General features: G+C 46.3%; 1 pseudogene; it reads left to right on the forward strand.

Moving 5' to 3' along the window:
- Positions 1–3,585: 3,585 nt before the first annotated feature.
- Positions 3,586–3,876, forward strand: LOC139000586 (large ribosomal subunit protein eL37 pseudogene; annotated as a pseudogene).
- Positions 3,877–15,134: the final 11,258 nt, after the last annotated feature.

Raw genomic sequence — 15,134 nt, forward strand, 5'->3', positions numbered from 1 at the left:
GATGGGAAATCCTCTAGTGCCACTCTCTATTTACGAACTCTGGACCTACTCCTTTTCCCACCCTCATCAACACAATTTTCTACTCTTTTACATCAATCCCTTCTCTACATCCTGCTGGATTTCTCTGTCACTGGCTCGAACCCTCATCATAGCCACTCAATTCCAACCTATTGGACCGTCTAACTAAACTCTCTCTAGAAATTCGCAGCTCCTGGCTGGACCTTCTGCCCATGGCCCCAACCAGAAGTCCAGGCTACACCAAGGAGCCCCACCTTCTTAAGCCCTTTTGACCCTTCTTGCTCAACCACCATCTCCTTACTGATCCCCCTCCCCTGGGAACCTACATCCACAAGCCTTGGAGCTTAGGTGGACGGGACCTCACACTGTAATCCTCATAGCCCCCACCACAGCCAAGCTGCTTGGTGACCCCAACTTGATAACCTGTCCTGGCACCACCTTTCCAGACTCAAGAGGACCCCGGAGCAGCATGACTTTTATAAATGTGAGGTGTTGGGCCCCACTAAGGTCCTCCTTAACCGCCCTCCCCTCTTCCTTCTCCTCCCGGCCCTGAGCAACCTACACCCACCCTAACCCTCTTGTGTGGAGGTTCAAGGTCCATGAAACCTACTGCCAGACCGCAAACAAGTCACCTGGCAGGTAAGATCTCAGGACTGCCCTCTGTTCGGATGCCAGACAATGATCCAGATGGCTGTCGACATCCAGTCAGTGTCTAATACTGGCTGACCCTATGTCTGTTTTGTTTACGACCAGCGGAACCCAGACAGGTGTAATCAAGATGTCAACACCTGTGGGGGTTGCCACTGGAGAGACTGTGTCATACCACACCGCAGCCAGTCTCACCAAGGCTAGCTCAGGTACCCTCTTTAGGTGCAACAACACTTTAAATAACTGCATGAACTCCTCTGACCCCGGGCCTTGCTTCGTGGTCACAGTAGTTCCCCAACTAACCTTGTATGAAGAGTCGGAGCTCGCCTGGCTGCTCCCTCCATCCTGCCGCCAGACCCGCCGGGCTGTCTTCCTCCCTGTCATGTTAGGGGTGAGTATCGCTGCCTTGGTAGGCCTCACTGGGAAGGCCCTCGGGAACAGTCTGGTCACTGCTCAGTACTTTAATGACAAGCTCCAGTTAGCCCTGGAGTCTACTACTGCCTCTTTTAGCATTCCTACAGTGGCAAGTGACAACAGTAGCCCAAGTAGCCCTACAGAACCAGCGTGCCTCAGACCTTCTGACTGCAGAAAAAGGAGGAACCAGCATATTCCTTCAGGAAGAATGCTGCTACTATGTCAACGAGCCCAGAATAGTGGAACAAAACATACAGACCCTGACTAAGCTGAGTAAAGAACTACATGCAGGACACTTCCAGGACAACTCTCCTTCTGACTGTTCCAAAGCCCCTTAGCTACCTGGGTCCTACCCATGATAGGGCCCCTGATTCTCATCTGTGTCTTTTTTCTCCTAGCCCCTGCCTCCTCAAGTTCATCCACTGCCGGATTGCAGAGATGTCATGGGTGACTGTGAATCAGCTCCTGCTCCATCCCTTCACTAGGCTGTCCTCCAATCTGCCTCTGCCTAACCCTGGCCTTTAAATGCCCCCCTCGTTGCCCTTAGCCAGCTGAAAGCAGTCAGAACGAGACTTCATCCCTTATCACCAAAAGGCCAAGATGTTAGGTCAGAGAGAGCCCAGGATCGGATACATGCAGACATGTGACAAGATAATGGACTCCCCCTCGCAAGTCTAACAGATCAGCATGCCAGACACAGATACAGGCTTCTCCCTGAATCCACAATGACCCCCACACAGCTACTGACTCATTCCTGAATACCTGGCTGACCCCCTGCAGCTGAAACTTCCTCAGCTCATGTCCCCATCCCTCACCCAACCGCAGTATAAAAAAAGCGCCCCCCTCCCTGTCGGTGTGAATCAACATGCCCTGTCTTTGGGGTATTTGGATCTCCCAGGGATGCAGAATAAACTTTCCTTCCTTCCTTCCTTTTCTGATCAACTCTCTTTATTTCCTTCACCGCCTCCTGAGCCACCTAACTTAACAGGAAGGTCTTAGCATAGAAGAAGCAACAGGAGAGTTGGGCAGGGCTGCTTTGGTTCTTTAAAAATGTTATAGGAAAGAAATTAATTGAGGTGAGATTGCTTTAGTTCACTTAGAAGTCAGAGAAAAGGGAACCTTTGAGACAGGTTTAGGAGGTTAGCCTGCAATGAGCTGCCACTGCCTATTGCTACCCTTGTTGCAAGTCTCCTTGCACATCTCATGAGGCCCCTTGGAATTTAGGAGGCATGTGCCTATGGGAAAGCAGCAAAACCAGACTGGCATGTTCCATGGAGGAAGAGTATGCACTGGGTCCTTAGTCTCGAGGATAATTCTCTTTCTCTTGAAGATGGAAATCTTAGGGGAGATCTCAGGAAAGGGTCTTAAAGAGTATTCATCAACTTTTCAGATGTGTCCTTTTAGGGTCTAGGTCTCCCCTGATTGGTCAGTGTCAGAGCAGGGGTCATTTGTCAATGTAGCTGGTCCTGACGAATCATTGGCATCATTTGTCTGGTTCTGCTGCTTTTCTGGGGCTGCAGTTGAAATATAATTGAGGCCTAGATGTTATCTTTAAGGAGAAAAAGTTTAGACAGTCTAAACTGCCTGACCAGTGATATGCTAGGGGAGAAAGTTTACTGTGGGGGCAAGTTTCTTGTTTTCCCAGTTTTGCTCCTTACTAGGCATTGTTAGAAATACTCTCAATAATGTCGCAGGAATGAGACAAACACCTAAAACTGGATCGGCAAAGCAAATTTACTTCTGCTCAGAAGGGTACTCCTGCCAACTGGAAATTATGGGCAAAAGCACACCAAATGGGAAGTACATTCGGGTTTTATTTCCTGGCTGAGTCTGCCCTGCCCTTCACTCTGACCTCTGACATAATTGGTCAGGGTTCAGAGCTCAGATTCCCATTATTGCACGATTGGCTAATTCAGAGGAAGGGGAAGGTAAGGCAGAACCTAAGATGGCAGCCCCCCTGAGAGCCTGAAGGTCATACCAAGATAGCAGAAACTAAGATGGTGGCCCCTGAAAGAATGTGAAGATCATATCAAAACGGCGGGACCTAAGATGGTGGCGAGCTCCTTTCTTTGACAGAAAAGATCACTGGTTCCCTCTCACAGCATCTGGAACTTTCTACGTTGGTGAGTTTTTATACCTGGTCTATCATCTTTGCTCTGCTCATGTATAACATATTTAACTCATAGAATTAAAATAAAAGATCATTTAATGTGTTAGGTATAAATTAATAATGAGTTATTTCCTTGTTTTGAGATTTTAATCAAATAAATTATATAGAACTGATTCCCTTCAACATGATTCCTGCCATTGGCATTTCTTTCCCAAGGTTTCCTAATTAATAAGAATTAAAAATATCTAAAAAATACACATCTACTATATTTACTATATTTACTTTAAAACTTTATAATAATGCTGTTTGTTTTTCCTCTAACCCTCAATAGCAGTTTTTTTTTTTAAATTTATCATTTTGATCTTCTAAATCAGAGAATGCCTCTAAAAACAAAGATGACCAAAGACTAGACATCATTGGGCAAGCTCCACAAGATGCACATGCTGTGCCTCTGCTGTGGCTCAAAGGTCTACCACCTTCACAAGTCCATCTGCAACCAGTATGGCTAATCCACCAAGCACAGGAGGAAGCATAACTGGAGTGCCAAGACTAAACAAGGAAACACTGCTGAAACTGGTCACATGAGGCACTTAAAAATTGTGTACCATAGATTCAGGCATGGATTCCATAAAGAAACTATACCTAAATCCAAAAGGGCAGCTGTGGCTACATCCAATTCATCTTAAGAATTTCAATGATTAGTTCTGCAATAAATGTCATGGTTAAAAAAAAAATCCTATATAATAAAGATGTAATATGCAAATGGTCGTTACACCGTGAAGTGTAATGACCGACCGCATAACAACTGGATAACAGATCAGCACGAGGGTGGGGCTTCAAGCTACAAGTGGGTGGTGGAAAGCTACAGGAGGGGGCAGGGCTGCAAGTTATGAGGGGGGAGGGAATGGGTGCAGAGGGAGCTACAGGAGGGTGGGGCAGTGGGTGGAAGGCTACAGGAAGGAGGCAGGAGCTACTGTCAAGCTACTGGCGCATGGATTCATGCACAGGGCTACTATTTTATATACTAGAGGCCCGGTGCACGAAATTCGTGCACTGGGGGTGGGGGGGAAATCCCTCAGCCGGGCCTGTGCCCTCTCACAGTCTGGGACCCCTTGCTCCTTACCGCCCGCCTGCTTGCTGCTCCCTACCACTTGGCTCGCTGCTCCTCAGTGCTGCCACGGAGGTTCCTGCCACCTCCACTGCACTCACCAGCAATGAGCCCGGCTTCTGGATGAGCAGCACCCCCCCTGAGGGAACTCATTGTAGCTCCAGGCCCTGGTTGGTGTGGATCAGTAGTTAGAGTGTCCTCCCACACTTCAAAGGGTCATGAGTTTGATTCCAGGTGAGGGCACATACACAGGTTGTGGGTTGCTTGGGCAATTGATCAATGTTTCTCTTTCTCTTTCCTTCTCCCTTCCTCTCTCTCTAGAATCAATGAAAAGAACATATCCTTAGAGGAGGACTTAAAAAGAAAAAAAAAAATGCCGCTTTCGTTCAGTGGATAGTGCTTCTGCAGGCAGACTGAAGGGTACCAGGTTGGATTCCAATTGAAGACATATACCTGGGTTGCCGGCTTAATCCAGGGCCCTGGTCGGGGATTCAGCAAGAGACAACCATTTGATGTCTCTCTTATTAGTTTCTGTCTTTCTCCCTCCCTTCCACTCTCTGTAAAAAAATAAATAAACAAAAAAAATGCAAAAATGTTCTCAGGTGAGGATTAACCAAAACGAACAAACACCCATTCCCAGTGTGATTATTGAAGGAGCATATGAAGTATTTGTTGAATGAATGGGAAGGGATGAGACTTTGCTTTCTAACTGTTTTAGCAACACTGCAAGCCAGAGGGTTTATTTTTATTTTTTAAAAAATATATTTTATTGATTTTTTACAGAGAGGAAGGTAGAGGGATAGAGAGTGAGAAACATTGATGAGAGAGAAACATCCATCAGCTGCCTCCTGCACACCCCCTACTGGGGATGTGCCCGCAACAAAGGTATATGCCCTTGACCAGAATTGAACCCGGGACCCCTCAGTCCACAGGCCGATGCTCTATCCATTGAGCCAAACTGGTTAGGGCCAGAGGGTTTATTTTTCATTTTCATTTTTATTGATTGATTATTTTAGAGAGAGGAAGGGAGCGAGAGAAACATCAGTGTGTTGTTCCACTTACTATGCTCTCTTTGGTTGCTTCTTGTCTGTGCCCTGACCAGGGATCCAACCTGCAACCTTGCTGTATCAGGAGGAGGTTCTAACCCATTGCTCAGGGTGCTGCCTGTCAGGGCCCCTCAACAAAATTCCGCTGGTATGCCCTGGCCCCTGCTGTGGGTCGGAGCTCCTCTGCCACAGCAAAGGTTTGGGTTCCATTCTGTCATGTTTTGGGTTTGATTCCTGGTCCAGGCTGACTGCTGCTCAGCAAGTGACCGAGGACCATTGAAGTCCATGTGCTCTAGTCATTCGGCGGGGACCCGGGGTTCTGTTGGGAGCCATTATAAATCACATATACATCTCCAGCTTACAACAAGAGGTTTCTGGCTCCTCCAAGCCAACTCCCGATTTGGCCTGGAGTTAAAAGTTAACCTTGCGATTTAGCCTGGAGTTAAATAACATACCCTCACCCTAAGCACAAAGCAAGCTACATCTCCGCTGATAAGCTGCGACATTCCAAAGCCTGTTTCATCCTTAACGACTTCCTTTGCCCGCCCCCTCCTCTAGAAACAGTATAAATACCACTCGCTGTAAAGAATAAAACTGAGGCTTGATCAGAACTTTGTCTTGCCTCCATTTCTTCGCGTCTCCTATCCTCTCATTCCTTTGTAGGATTTGGTGCGGTGTACCCACGAAGCGTGCCCTGCAGGTCGGGGCATAACTGGCGCCCAGCCTTGGTCTCCGCTCTCCAATCCTCCTCAGGAACGTTCACTCTTGTCCGGCCGGACCTCCCCTTGGCGCCACTGGGATCGCCCTGTGAGTCAGCCTGCTTTTTTCCTGGTCGCCGCTCTGCTTACCCGCTTTGCGAGTCAGACCTGTTGCTTTGGTAAGTGAATGCATTCATTTTGGATAGGCATTCTCTTCCCTCATTGCCTCCCCCCTTGTCTTCTGCCTCTGGTCCACTTTGAGCACTCTCTTGTTGTTTCGGGGAAGAGTGAAAGGTACCCGATTTCGGCGGAGAGAACTCCGAATCACTCAGGCTTGTCCCTTGGTTTCCACGTGGTTGACTCCTTCCAAAAACCCTGCGTTCACCTTGTCTTAGTGGTTTTTCTGAGAAAATGGGGACTCCAGCTGAGACTCTGAAGTAAGTGTTTTTGCCTACTTTAAAGCTTAAACCGTCCACCCAAAATTAGAAGTAAACCAGAAAGAACTTGTGTCACTGTTACTCCGGGAAAACTCCTTGCCTACTTAAAAACGCAAGCCGTCCACCTTGTGAGCACTCATGGGGTGCCTGACTCCCGACTGGTGAATGCCTGAGGGTCCTAGCAGGTTACCTGCCTCACAAGGGTCCGAGTTGGCGGGTTATACCAACCGGCTGTTTACGTAGGAGGAGCGAGCTGCAGAAGCAGCTCCGAGGAAGGCACTTGAAAACAAGTTTTGATCTGGGGAGCTCTGATCTAGGGGTCCGAGTTGGCGGATTATACCAACCGGTTGCTTACGTAGGAAAACACACCTGTGGCATAAACAGGACTGAAGTAGTCTCAGCAGAGAATTTCAACATCCAGACCTATGACATGTGGACAGGGGCCTCTCTTTTGAGGTGATGGTTGGCATCTTCCTCGCTGGATCGTCTCCTTATCGACTCCTGGGCTGACCTGGTACGAGGTTTATACGTCCCGGAGGCTTACGTGGAAGAGGCTAAGACATGGGTCAGGCTTTGAGTTCTCATGACCTGTTTCTTAAAGGACTCAGGGAGTCCCTCAAGGTGCAAGGATTTAGGGTTAAAAAGATTTAAAAGGCTTCTTACAGGACTCAGGGAGTCCCTCGAGGTGCGAGGATTTAGGGTTAAAAAGATTCAAAAGGCTTCTTACAGGACTCAGGGAGTCCCTCAAGGTGCGAGGATTTAGGGTTAGAAAGATTCAAAAGGCTTCTTACAGGACTCAGGGAGTCCCTCAGAGCACGAAGATTTAGGGTTAAAAAGAAAGATTTAAAAGGCTTCTTTACTTTAGAACATCTTATGACAACCAAACTTTGGCTAAGATAACCTTGGGTGCTAGCCATGACTTTAGAAAGCGAAATAGGAAAAAATTTAAAAAGTCTTTTTCTATTAAGCATAACTTTGGGGAAAAATACGCCATCTGAGTCATTTGCTAAAACTTCCCCCAAAACAGGATATGTAGGGGAAAGGAAAAAGGAACACATGGCGATCCTATATGGACGCCTCCTCCCCAGTATTCAAATTTAAAATCTCCTTCTCGTAATTAAAAAAGTTTTACAAAATTTAGAAAATGCGTCTGGGATTTCTGTTCACGTGTAAAGAGAAAAACTGGCTTGGAACTAAAAGCACGCATCATCCGATTTTGGACATTTAGATAGAGTTTTGAGCTAAAAATCTCTTTACAAATGTACAGAATAAAACCCAAGACTGATTATTTCCTAAGAAAAATGGCGAATTTGACCCAGGGAAGGAATGCAGGCTGGTTATAGCAACAAGATTGTTATTTTTCCATAATAAAGTGATTTTTGAAATGTTAATAAAGTCTGTTCCAAAGTTAATCTTAAAAGCCTCAAAGAAATTCAGTAAAATTGTCTGTTACAGAAAATTTGCCAAAGCAACTGCCTTAAAATGATAATTGGGTTTGAATCTAAAAACTTATACCTAGGTATTTTGAAGTGAAATAATGCTGAAATATTGATCTGAGTGTGCCTCATACTAAATCTAGAGGACAGAATTAAATCTGTTGGTTGATTATGTCTTGCATTTTTGAAGTTTATTCTTAAAAATGTTATTGATTGAGAAAGGCTAAATATTTGACTTGCAAGCTAAAAAGTTCTAGTTAAATCAAATTGGGAAAAATTATAATTGTGATAACTAAATGCCTAACGTAGAGAAATTTATTTTTAAGAAAATCTTGTGCTTTCTCTGAAATAATTAGAATTCAAAATATGTTACTCATTGATCTGATTAAAAAAGAGGATAAATTCTGTGATCCCAACAGAAATTTTATATACAAAGATCAGTTTTAATTTAATTGATCTCTTAATAATTATAAAAGGTATATAATCTTTAAATCATATATACATGTATATATTTGATGGTCTTTCAAGTTGGATTTCAAAACTATAACCAAGAAATGACTTTGGGACATTTCATGGGCCCTGAAATGTTTTCAAAAGTTTATTCTCTCTTCTTAAAGGTTTTTTAATAAAGCCAATTTAATATACTTGAAATCACATGGAAAGCTTTATCAAATATAAATTAATAAATATATTTTAAGTTTTTGCCTCTGAGAAAGGGCAAAACAAGAAATTTTGTTTAATATTTCTTAAAATACAGCAGTGGAATTTTAAGATGTAATTTGAAATAACAAAAGCTCCTCGCCGCTGCATTTTAAAATTAGGCTGGAGGTGGGGCAGCATTTGTCCCTTGTGAATCAAAAGTTTACTAAATACTAAATTTACTTGCTTCGCTTTGCCTTTTTAAAATAATCACTTGAAATATATAGCTTTGCGACAGTATTTGTTAAAATCTCAAAAGGCAACCATGTTTCTTACATTTGTTGCTGGTGTGAGAAAGAAAGCTGTCTGGAAGGAAATAAAAAGGTTTCCTTCAGATGCCTAACTAAAATTAAAAATCAATATATTGGGCCTCAAAAGCTAAATTAAATAATTTGTGTTTTGTCTCCTTAAACAAAGTTTATGTAAATTTACCCAAAAACTAATACCAGAAATTTAATTAAGATCATTTACTGTCCATAACTCCTATCATACTATAAATTCTGACAGAGTCAGGGAAGCCCTAGTTCAGAACCAAATTGAAGAATTCATTAGAAACATGTATCCTCCCCTCCACTATCACCCTTTAGCCTTACCTAAATCACGAGGAGTAGATCTAGACACCCAAACCTCTGATATCTTAGAAGCCACACTCCGTGCTTTAAATGCCTCCAATCCATCCCTTGCAGAAAACTGTTGGCTATGCATGACCCTAGGTACACCTATGCCCCTTGTCATTCCAGATGACATCAGTAACATCACTTCTAATAATAATTGTACCCTCAGTTTGCCCTTTAGAACTCAACCTGTTGCATTCAACTTTTCCTCATGTCTACAAAAACTCCCCCAGAATAATAGTTATGATCTAGATGTAGGCTTCGTTAGCTTTGTTAACTGCTCTCCCGTTCACAATCACAGTTCCTCCCTTTGCCCCGCTCCTGGACGAGTGTTTGTATGTGGAGGTAATATGGCCTATACAGCTCTACCTTTAAACTGGACAGGATTATGTGTTCAGGCTAGTATTCTCCCTGACATTGATATTATTCCAGGCAGAGAACCTGTCCCCCTACCCAGCCTTGATTACATTGCTGGACGCAGTAAGGGGGCTGTCCAATTTATTCCTTTACTTATAGGACTGGGAGTCTCTGGAGCTGTGGCCACTGGAACAGCTGGATTAGGAACCGCATTACATACCTAATCAGTTAATTGATGTTCAGGCTCTTTCAGGTACTATCAATGATCTCCAAGCCCAAATTGACTCCCTAGCAGAAGTAGTTTTGCAAAATAGAAGAGGATTAGATTTACTTATAGCAGAGCAGGGAGGAATATGTTTAGCCCTACAGGAACGCTGCTGTTTTTATGCCAACAAATCTGGAATTGTCTGAGACAAGATAAGAAAACTCCAGGAAGACCTGGTGAAAAGGCGAAGAGAGCTGTTCGAAAACCCCCTTTGGAGCGGACTCAATGGCCTACTCCCCTACCTGCTTCCTGCACTTGGCCCCTTTGTCAGCTTACTGTTAATTTTAACCTTTGGTCCATGGGCTTTTAAGAAACTGACAAGTTTTGTCAAACAGCAAATTGATAGCATCCTGGCCAAACCCATTCAGGTTCACTACCACCGTTTAACTACTATAGACCGAGAATGTGATTGTGATTGCCAGAGCTCCCTCCCCACGGGGACAGCATAAAGCCAGAGGAATGCTTACCTACACTCTATATAGAGGTATGGTATGGGTACCGTCTGGATGCAGGGCAAAGCACTGCAAGGGAAGGTCAAAACAGAAAATCAAAATTTTCTCGATCGCCTCTGGATTTCTCTGTGAGCACACCTGGTTTGCATAGAGGTTGGTATCCATACATATATAATTGTTGGCTCTGCCTCTCCTCCCCAAAAGATACCAAGAGCCACCAGAGGTGAGATCTGCTGATCTCATGGGAGGAACCAGGTCACTACTCCCCCAGTCGGTTAATGCCCACCCTTAACTAAATGGTAAGGGAGGAATTGTTGGGAGCCATTATAAATCACATATACATCTCCAGCTTACAACAAGAGGTTTCTGGCTCCTCCAAGCCAACTCCCGATTTGGCCTGGAGTTAAAAGTTAACCTTGCGATTTAGCCTGGAGTTAAGAAATAACATACCCTCACCCTAAGCACAAAGCAAGCTACATCTCCGCTGATAAGCTGCGACATTCCAAAGTCTGTTACATCCTTAACGACTTCCTTTGCCCACCCCCTTCCTCTAGAAACAACATAAATACCACCCGCTGTAAAAATAAAACTGAGGCTTGATCAGAACTTTGTCTTGCCTCCATTTCTTCGCGTCTCCTATCCTCTCATTCCTTTGCAGGATTTGATGCGGTGTACCCACGAAGCGTGCCCTGCAGGTCGGGGCAGGGTTCCATGGCTGACTTGGCCGACTCTGATCCCTGCTACCCCGAGTCCTCCATCCAGGGCGACATCAACTATAAAAGCTGCGTGGCCTCCAGGTAGGTCGCCCTCTCCATGGCTCGCCAGGCTTGGTTTCTCCACAGTTGCCCTGGGAGGCTGATTTCCAGGTTCCCAGGGAGAGTGCCCTCCACTCTGGACTTCCAGGGAGAGCCGGTTTGGGGCATGAGTGCTGGCTGACCTCTGCGGTTGCCCCACCAGCCTCGATCTCCCCTGCCTGTGGCCCCGCCCCTCCCTTCAAGATAGCAGATCAGAGGGCTGCAGGCATGGCTGCACCCTTGGCCTGCACCCGGTGCCCTGGATGCTGCCATGCCTGCTGCTCCACCCCTCCCTTCTCCATGCAGATCAGGGGCTGCAGGCTCGGCTGCACCCGATGCCCTGGGTGCCGTCATGCTTGTAGCCCCGCCCCTCCCTTCGCATGGCAGATCAGAGGGCCGCAGGCAGGCTGCACCCTGGGCCTGCACTCGGTGCTCAGGGTGCTGCCATGCCTGCTAACCCGCCCCTTCCTTCCTGATCACATATCCGGGGGCCTCAGGCACGGCTGCACCTGATGCCCTGGGTGCCGCCATGCTTGTGGCCCTGCCCCTCCCTTCGCATGGCAGATCAGAGGGCTGCAGGCAGGCTGCACCCTGGGCCTGCACCCGGTGCCCAGGATGCTGCCATGCCTGCTGCTACACCCCTCCCTTCTCCATTGTAGATCTGGGGGCTGCAGGCACGGTTGCACCCGATGCCCTGGGTGCCGCCATCCTTGTGGCCCCGCCCCTCCCTTCGTGATCGCATATCCAGGCCACAGGCACTGCACCTGCTGCCCCACCTTTCCCTTCAAGATCGCAGATCAGGGGACTGAAGGCTAGTTGGTATCCCTGGCCCCTGTGGTCCTGCACCCCGGCTCTCTCTTCCTCCGATTGCCATGGCGATCACCAGCACCCCTGACAGGGTTGTCGCCTGGCCTGCTGGGCTTTCTGATGGCATCACTGGGTGGGGGGTGGGCAAAGGCTGCCTTTGCCCGCCCCCCAGCTCTGCCCTGACACCATTCTTCCATCTTTCCCCTTTTGCCTCCCATCATTGCGCCTATGTATGCAAATTAGCCGCCATCTTGGCTGGCAGCTAATTTGCATATACTCACTGATTAGCCAATGAAAAGGGTAGCAGTCGTATGCTAATTACCATGTTTCTCTTTTATTAGTGTAGATGTTAAAAAGTATTTTGGATCATTTTTAATTTTTGAACCACCATGATCCAAGTCTTCCTGTTACTTAAGTTTTGTTTCTCTTTATAACATTTACTTACCAGGAACAAAACAACAGTATTAATAGATTCTTGATAGATTAGAGATCCTGGAGAAAGCAAAGCAGGGAAATCTCTGGGACTGGATAAAAAGTAACACTGATTAGGAATATAAAATATCTACTACTAGACAAGGAACAGTCTGAGGGGAACAAGCTTCCCAGCCAACCAAAAAAAAAAAAAAAGTTACATGTTGTTAGGTCTGATCAACTAATTGAATTGTTAGCCATTCCCCTGGGAACTGACCTTTAGGCAGGACACTTCACAAAGGATATTCCACTTGTTTAGACCACATTCCACCTGCTAAGACCATTTTCTCTCCCCTCCAGAGTTTCCCAGAATCCACATCTGCACAGAGAATTCTCCACCCAGAAAAAACCACCTAGAATTCTTTAAAAACCTCTGACTCCCCGTCTTTGTGAACTAGCGCCATTTTGGGGCTCAGCCCATCTGATATCCAGATGACCTAATAAATTTATAATGCTTTACCCTTTTTGGCCTTCTGCATTCCTCCTTCAGCAACCCTAACACATGTATTATTGGGGTTTCTTATTAAGCTAATATATTTTCCTCCTTCATCTACTGTTACTTGTACCTTATGATGTTTGGCCAGATGAATTAAGACTGTCTACTATTTTATTATCCAGAAGCTCTCATTTTTTCATTGCTATAGTTAAACAATACTCATCTAAAATATTCACCTAGATTAGATCCATATATAATTCTACCAGGAGAATTATTAGGAAGATCTTGGAGTTTTGCCTAAGATAGGTCCTTTATTATAGACTAGAGGCCCGCTGAACAATATTCATGCACCAGGAGGAGGAGGGGTCTTCTCAGCCCAGCTGGCACCTTCTTGCAGTCCAGGACCCTTGGGAGATGTTCACTGCCTGCCAGCGTAGGCCTACTTCCCGCCTAAGCCACAGGCGGACATCGCCCAAGGGGTCCTTAGTGCTTCCAGCTTCTGGCTGAGTGGTGCTTCCTATGGGAGCACACTGACCACCAGGGGGCAGTTCCTGAGTTGAGTGTCTGGCCCCTGTGGTCAGTGTGTGTGTCAAAGCAGTCAGTGTGTGTGACCAGTTGTTCTGTCATTTGGTAGATTTGCATATTAGGGTTTTATTATATAGGACTAGAGACCTGGTGCACAAAAATTTGTGAATCAGGGGGGTGCCTCAGCCTGGTTTGTGTCCTCTCGCAGTCTGGGACCGTTCAGGGGATGACCACCAGCTGGCTTAGGCCTGCTCCCTGGGGGGTTCGGGCCTAAACTGGCAGTCAGACATCCCTCTGGCAGCCCAGGAGCCCTCAGGGGATGTCCACTTGCAAGTGGGGAACAGGCCTAAGCTGCAGTTGGACATCCTTAGTGCTGCTGAGGAGGCAGGAGAGGCTCCTGCCATCACCGCTGTACTGGTAGCCAGCAGCCTGGCTTGTGGCTGAGCAGAGCTCCCCCTGTGGAAGCGCACTGATCACCAGGGGACAGCTCCTGCATTGAGCATCTGCCCACTGGTGGTCAGTGTGTGTCATAGTGACCAGTCATTCCCAGTCCTTCTGCTGTTATATGCATATAAGATCTTTGGTCAATTTGCACATTACCCTTTTATTATATAGAATAGAGGCCTGGTGCATGGGTGGGGGCTGGCTGGTTTGCCCTGATGGGTGTCCCAGATCAGGGTGGGGGTCCCGCTGGGGTGCCTGGCCAGCCTAGGTGAGGGGCTGATGGCTGCCACTGGGGTGCCTGACCAGCCTGGGTGAGGGGCTGGCCATGGCTATGGGAAGCAAGTATCTGGGATTTATTTATCTTCTATAATTGAAACTTTGTAGCCTTGAGCAGAGCTCATGGCCGGCAGGGCAGGGGGGTAGCTTGGCTTCCTCCATTGCTGGGGACAACCCAAGCCTCCTGCTTGCTCCAGCCCTGTGGCCACCGCCATCTTAGTTGGGTTAACTTGCATATCCTATCCTGATTGTCTTGTGGGCATGGCTTGTGGGCGTGGCTTGTGGGTGTAGCAGAAGTACAGTCAATTTGAATGTTTCTCTTTTATTAGATTAGATACTAGAGGCCTGGTGCAGGAATTCACGCACCAGTGGGGTTGCCCAGCCTGGCCTATGCCATCTCACATTTCAAGACCCCTTGGGGAATATTTGATTGCCAGTTTCAGCTCAATCCCCTCAGGCCAGGCCAAGAGACCCCACCGGTGCACGCACTGGTGCACAAATCTTTGCACTGGGCCTTTAATATGCATATAAGATCTTTGGTTAATCTCTTGCTTTCCTCCTCCTCTCCCCCTTTCCTCTGAGATACATTAGTCTGTTGCATGTTTCCATGCCTGTGCATTGAGCATCTGTGCCCTGGTGGTTAGGGCACATCATAACTACCAGTCGAATGGTTGGACACATAGCATATAAGCCTTTTATATGTATAGTAGCCAGAAAAAAAATGTACCAAAGCTTATATTGATAGTAAAAGACCAGTGTGTGGACAACAAAACTTTAGCTTCATTATCATAGCTGATAATCAGAATATCATTGTTTGGTAGGTGGAAAAGATTTGCAGGTACCCAAGTTGAATGTTTTTCAAATTTAATAAGGGAGGGTGGTCTAGGGAGGCAGATATTTTTTTCACTAGGAAATGATAGGAGGATGATAATAATAAAAAATTATTTAATATACCTTCAATCAATAACAATTAGGTGACATAAGAACAAGGTTTGAGCAGCATTACCATGTGAACATACAGGCCTTTCTGACATCTTGGAATGGCTGTCCACCTCTTCCATAGTTGGTGGCTTCTCATC

Source organism: Myotis yumanensis, unplaced genomic scaffold (genome assembly GCF_028538775.1).
Source record: "Myotis yumanensis isolate MYYU_CA2020_CCGP unplaced genomic scaffold, mMyoYum1.0.hap1 SCAF_24, whole genome shotgun sequence".
NCBI classification, from domain to species: domain Eukaryota; kingdom Metazoa; phylum Chordata; class Mammalia; order Chiroptera; family Vespertilionidae; genus Myotis; species Myotis yumanensis.